Consider the following 7,068-nt stretch of genomic DNA (forward strand, 5'->3'; position numbering starts at 1 on the left):
CAAAACAATGGAACTGAATGATATAAAAAGTAGTTTGCCAGCATCTGGTGTTCCTCGATGTTCTCAAGTTCCTGAGCAAAAATGGGGGTCCAATCACTCAGGGAGACATGGCTTACCAAATTCCTGACTTGGGGCACACCCCACACATTAGGATATTAAAGGTCTGAGAAGTTGTGCTGCAGAGAAACTGTTTAGCTCTGTTTACTTTAAAATTCCCCAAGCTCACCTGACCATGGAATGTTCTTTCTCACAGAATAGACATGTCAAGGAACTGAACTCCACGGGACACAGATTGGGAAATACTAATCCACAACAACAACAAACAAACCATCCAATTTTTAAAATGGGCCGAAGACCTTCACAGACACCTCACTAAAGAAGACATACGGATGGCAAGTGAACATATGAAGAGATGTCCACATCGTATGGCATCAGGGAAATGCAAATTAAACAATGAGATGGCACTGCACACCTATCAGAATGGCCTAAACCCCAAACACTGAGAACATCAAATACTGGTGATGATGTGGAGCAACAGGAATTCTTGTTCATCGCTGGTGGGAATGTGAAAGGGTACAGCTACTTCAGAAGACAGTTTCTTACAAAACTAAATGAGATTGAGCAACTGTACTCCGTGCTATTTACCCACGTTGTGGAAAACTGATCTCCACACAGATACCTGCACGTAGATGTTTACAACAGCTTTATTCATAGTCGCCAGAATGAGGAGGAAACCAAATGAGCCTCAGTAGATGAATGGATAAATAAACTGTTGTATATCCAGACAATAGAATATTATTCAATTCTAAAATAGAATGCATTAAGAAGCTATGAAGAGATAAGAAGGAAGCTTAAATGCATATTACCAAGCAAAAGACGCTAATCTGAAAAGGCTGCGTACTGTAGGATTCCAACTTCATGACATTCTAGAAAAGGCAAATGTGTGGAGACAGTAAAATGATCAGTGATTGCCAGAGGCTGGGGGGGTGGGAGGGGGAATAGGTGAAGCACAGAGGATGTTTAGGGCAATGAAACCATTTGTATGATATTATAATGGTGGATACATGCCATAAACTTGTCCAGATCCATAGAACGTACAACACCAAGAAAGAACCCTAATGCAAACTATGGACTTAGGGTGACAATGATATATCAATAGATTCATTGTAACAAATATACTTCACTCTGGTGAAGGATGGTGATAATAGGGGAAGTTGCGCATGTGGTGAGGACAGGGGCTATAGGGGAAATCTCTGTACCTTTGTCGCAATGTTGCTGTGAACCTTAAAATGCTCTAAAAAATAAAGTCTATTTTTAAAAAAATGCAATCCAGTCAGGCAGGCATTGTATTCTAGTGGAATCTGCTCTGCACACATTTTTTTTCCTACTTTACCTGTCTAATACTCAAAACAAAACAAAACAAAAGGAGAAATCGGTATTGAGAGTTATTATATGGCTGTCTTAATGGCCCAGTGAGTGATAAAACCCAGATCTGCTCAACTGCTCTTGTGCTTAGTCTACCTTACGGAAGCATCCTTATCTACATCCTGAAACCCTCAGAAAGACTGATGAACAGATTGGAACAATGTCACAACTGATCTCGAGAGGAAAAAAATAGAAGCCTAAAGTTCAACCTACTCAAATGTGGCCAAATATGAGTTTTTTAAATGATGAAAGAAAAATGCCTTATGGTTGCAAAAATGTCAGAATTGTTCAAAGGCATAGAGATGGTTCCAATAGGAATTAACAATCACTAACAAATTCTATAAGGATTTCTAGTCTACTTTTTAACCATGTAAATCTGTGTTTTCTCCTTAAGGATTGCGACACTCCCGCCCCATTCTTACCTTGAAATAAGAGACATTAAAGAAATGTGACTGAACTCCAAGAATGGAGAAAAATCCAGCTTAGTCAAACATACATAAGACACACACTTCCCATGTTTCATCTCTTCTTGTGTTGAAGTCCTTGCATTCCAAATTGCCTGTCACCAACAACCCTTCTCAATGTGTGTCTCTGATCTTTTTTTTAAAAGTATACGCTGGGCCCAAGGTGGGCTTGAACTCACAACCCTGAGATCAAGAGTTGCATGCTCTACCGACTGAGCCAGCCAGGTGCCTCTGTCTTTGATCATATTTAAGTTTGATTCCTTTGTTAATGTCCTTAATCATTTTAAATATTCTTGTTTTACAGCCTGTATTCAATTGCCCGGGTATCTGAAGTTCTCGGGAAGGAAGCTACCCCTGGTATTTATCAAATCTAATGATTTGAGTCTTGCTGCTTTGGTTTCTCGAGGGTTTTACAGTTTTCAGTGTTCTCCATGGCGTGGGACAAGGGGAAGTCCCAGGGCCACTTTCCTGGTATAGGTGACTCTGGACCAACATGAAGTATCAGTTTCAAATTCAACTCCATTTGAGAAGGAGGCCTGAGGTTACAAATTCTCATGCACTTTATGGCAGATCAACTTTTTGTCACTGGCCCATGTAAATGGTGGATTTTTATCTAGTCCATCTCTTACTGAAGGTTTGAACTCTTGGAGAGTGTTTTATCCAGAATTGCCAAAAGCCTCATCTCCTGTCTCACTTAGGTATTAAAAATCCAATGCCTTATATTCCTGAAGCTGATATGAGTCCCTAGCGCTGTCAAGATCCATTTTTATCTTTGTAATTTTTTTCTTTGGTTGTGTCTTCCTTCCCTTCTTTTGGGTGCAGATGTGCATTTAAATGATGTTTGTTATACGTTATTTGTGTTTCTAGAAGCTCACCGCTAGAGGGTTTGGGGGTTCCTTATTCCATATGCTGCCAGGTCCAAATGCCCTTTGGCCTTCACTGCATGACTTCTGTTAGAGACCGAGGGAACAGCTCAAGTTGGTTGGATTTTGGTGTAATCTTTGCTTGGCAACACTGTGAGAGTACATGCAACTACTCCAAGTTCAAAGTTTTCCAACGAACTGGGAAAAGCTGTTGCTTATTCTTTCCTGGGAAATTTTCCTATATGTCATAATAAAAAGCACTTGTAAATTAATGGAGGAAGCAGCAAACAGTGAAGGGAGATATTTTGGGTTAAATTTGAGATCCTTAAAAAAAAGACTTCTCTGTGCAGCAACCCTCAGTGTCAACAAATAACATATTTTGAGGACCTCATGCTATCCTTTGAAGTAGCACTGATGAACTACAAAGATTCTTGTTGCTTTAAGAAACTTTTTTAAAAAGAGATTTATTATTTATTTGAGAGAGAGAGAGGGAGTGGGTGAGTTGGGGAGGAGCAGAGAGAAAGGGAGAGAGAATTCTCAAGCAGATTCCCCGCTGAGTGTAGAGCTCGATGTGGGGCTTGATCCTAAGACCCTGAGATCATGACTTGAGCTGAAATTAAGAGTCAGCCACTTAACCGACTGAGCCACCCAGGCACCCTAGGAACTTCTCTAAGAGAGAAAGGGGAATCAGCTCAAACCTTCTCAGACACATATTGGTAACCTGCCTCTTGTCAATTATTCCTCAAAAGTCCTTTAGTCTGTTACTGTCCCTTCCACGCAATTATTGGCGATGAACTGTTTAATGCTTATTTTACTCACATACAATTTTATCTAGAATTTATCTTACTATAACAGTGTGGTTTATGTGATATTGAATACATGCACATGCACACATGCACACCTACCGATAAGAGTGGAGTCCTGGTGGATGTGTGCCGTGCATTTATGCCCATTTTATTAGGCTTGGAGCAGAATTTTACTGTTTTGTATCTTCAGAGTTATAGTTGCTGAGTCTTGGCTTTTATAACATAGTTTTGTTTACTGCCAAAATTTATTTCATGCCAAACCCTTGGTCAGGAAGACAACCTCCAATTATCCTGCTCTTCCCATGGAAAAGTGCTGTTTTACCCTGGGCTGCATGATGTTCCAGTTCCCTGGAATGCATTTTGGTTAAAAGCAAACACTGTCTGCATATCTGAATATTAGTGTAGCTAATTAATTATACTACAAGGCAATCAATCCAAGAGAAAATATGCACTGTGTGCTACCATGTGCCTACTACCATGCTTTTCTAGTACTAGCTCTTTGAGATATTCTAAAAGACATAAAACATGGACTTCTAACACTCAAGGGGCCTATAAGTATTTTATCTTATTATTTAAAGATTCATTTATTTAAGAGAGAGAGAGCACTCGCGTGCAAGCGGGGGAAGGGGTGGGGAGACAGAGAGAATCCCAAGCTCAGCATGGAGCCCCACCCAGGGCTCAATCTCACAGCCCATGGGATGTGGCCTGAGCTGAAACCATGAGTCGGATGCTTAGCTGACTGAGCCACCCAGGTGCCCGAGAGCCTACAAGTATTTTATTTTATTTTTAAAGATTTTATTTATTTATTTGAGACAGAGAGAATGAGAGACAGAGAGCATGAGAGGGAGGAGGGTCAGAGGGAGAAGCAGACTCCCTGCCGAGCAGGGAGCCCGATGCGGGACTCGATCCCGGGACTCCAGGATCATGACCTGAGCCGAAGGCAGTCGCTTAACCAACTGAGCCACCCAGGTGCCCCATGTATTTTAAAAGGTTATATAAATGCAGCTTATAATCAAGTACCTAATCAAAAAACATTTAAAAGACATGTTAGAGTCACTTAAGACATATTTAAGTCAATTAAAATGTAATTTTTTTAATATGTGGAAGGATCTCTTTAGTTAATATTTGAAAAATTAATCACCTATGCAAAAATTTAGGATAGGATGGGGGATCTATGTTGTTTAAACCTTAAGAGGGTGAGGTAGACTGAAGGGAGTGGGGGAGGGGTGTGCAGGAGAGGTGGGAAATGCATTTTCAACTATTGTGCCTTTTTTGGGTAACCTTGGTTAGGGACTATTTTTACTGATTGTGTTGGAAAGTTCCATTCAGGGATTTCTTCTGGGAAACCAGCAGGAAATAACAGAAAAACCAAGTAGACCCTTTCCTTAAGAGAATTCTAAAGAAATGTAAAATGTGGCTCCTTCTAAATCATCAACCCCAGGGTCTGTCTGACCATTATTCTCATCATGCAATAAATAATTAAGTTAATGATGAGCATTAGACTATGAGAAGTAATCCTGGATTTCTAAGATGTTATAAACCCAGTGTAGTGTTCTTGAAGGGTATTTTCTCAGAAATTTTCATCTTCTCAAAATTTCTTAAAATTGAGAGAAAATCGTAGAAATATTTAAGCAGCAAATTAAATTACACCCATTACTCTTATACAGTTTTTTAAAAAAGAGTAAATTTGGACTCACTAAGTGTATACAAGCAGAAAACACCAATTTTATAGGTGTATAAATTTTAAGTTCTTGGTGGGAGAATACAGCATTGAATGGGTCAAAGATTGTTGCTCTATTTGCAAATCTTCAAACTGACAGAACCTTCTGGAATGATTTATGACAAGTTTGTCTTTTTAAAAAAGCAATGTTTCTATAAGTCCTACCAAACTGCTGTGAATAAGGCTGTAAATCACTTCACTGACTTGAGTAATGGGACTTGTATTTCATGAAACCATGCCAAGAAACCCAGAGGCCTTCATTGATATTGAATCTTCTGTAATATTTAATACCTATCTGCCTGGAAAAGATGAATTTTGATACTGACTGAAAAACATTTTTTACCATAATTTTTGCTGAAAGGAAAAATAAATAGAAATCAATGGTATTAAGTATGATGGCTTTAAAGAGGTTGATTAGTCACCAGCAGAGGAAAAAAAAATTAGAAGCAATAGAAGATAAGTATAACTACATTCACTAAATCGATGTGGCCATAAGTTCAGATTTTATCTGCAATCATGATTGGTACATCCAGTTCTTTTTTTTTTTTTAATTTTTTTTAAGATTTTATTTATTTGCGAGAGAGAATGAGAGACAGAGAGCATGAGAGGGAGGAGGGTCAGAGGGAGAGGCAGACTCCCCGCTGAGCAGGGAACCTGATGAGGGACTCGATCCCGGGACTCCAGGATCATGACCTGAGCCGAAGGCAGTCGCCCAACCAACTGAGCCACCCAGGCGCCCCGGTACATCCAGTTCTAATGGATGAATAATCTTGAGTGTTTCTTTCTGGATGGCTTTTTGGTGGTGGTGTTTTTTTTTTTTTTAGTCTTGCTTTGAATTTGTTTGACAATGGAGAAACTCCTTTGAATGTTCTACTCTTCTTTCCAATTACAGCCACGCATTCTCAATAGGGAAATGTAGAATCTGGTAGCTAACTACACTAAAACCCACCAGTGGGTAACTTCCATGGGGAAAGAAGGATACTTGTCCCACAAATTCCACATTTGCATATAATAATCAAGTGAGTTAAGTGTATGCTGTGTAGAGGCAGCCCTGTGTGCCTTTAGTTAGGGACCTGACTGACATTCTGGGCCATGAGTTTTATAAGTGTTGTCAGTGTTACCAGCCTTTGCTTCAGGTAGTGTCAGAACCTAGAAGAAATTGGGCCAGGCACAAAAGAAATCAGGCTAAGGGCAAGAGTAAACTTTGTAGTCCCAGATGTTTATAATGTCCTGTGGCCTTTCAGATACTGGTCAGTGATTTGCATGCATTTATGTACACCCTACTTGTCTTCACAAAGGATTTGATGGGGGTCAGAAATGCATTCAATACCTCAGGGTACAATAAATGAACACTGGAAAGAAGCTGAGTCAGAGGGGAAGTCAGAGGGGAAGTAGGGGTAGAGAAGTAGGCAAAATCCATACTATGGGCTCTTCAATCTGAGGTCATGTACTCCAGCTCAGAGGGCCAGGGAGGCACTATGAAGCCCTAATTTTTATACCCATGCACTACAAAAAAAGGTGAGTCTGGAGCAATGGTGGGAAAAGGGGTCAGAAAGGTGCTTCGAATAACTCACAGGAAGGACATGTGTAACCTGCATTTGGTATTTTGTTTGTGCATATTCAACTCTATTATAGAAAACAAGAAAATAAATGAGATGGATGAAATTCACAAGATGTATTAGCATAGATAAGGAAGTTAGTAACCTATTAGACCAAGAAGACAGCAAATATTCATGGTGTACTATATATACACATGGCGTGTAAGGCACTCAGGATTCATGAGGTCTTAA

Source organism: Mirounga leonina, unplaced genomic scaffold, assembly GCF_011800145.1.
Source record: "Mirounga leonina isolate KUSES-001 unplaced genomic scaffold, KU_Mleo_1.0 Mir_179, whole genome shotgun sequence".
In the NCBI taxonomy this organism is placed as follows: domain Eukaryota; kingdom Metazoa; phylum Chordata; class Mammalia; order Carnivora; family Phocidae; genus Mirounga; species Mirounga leonina.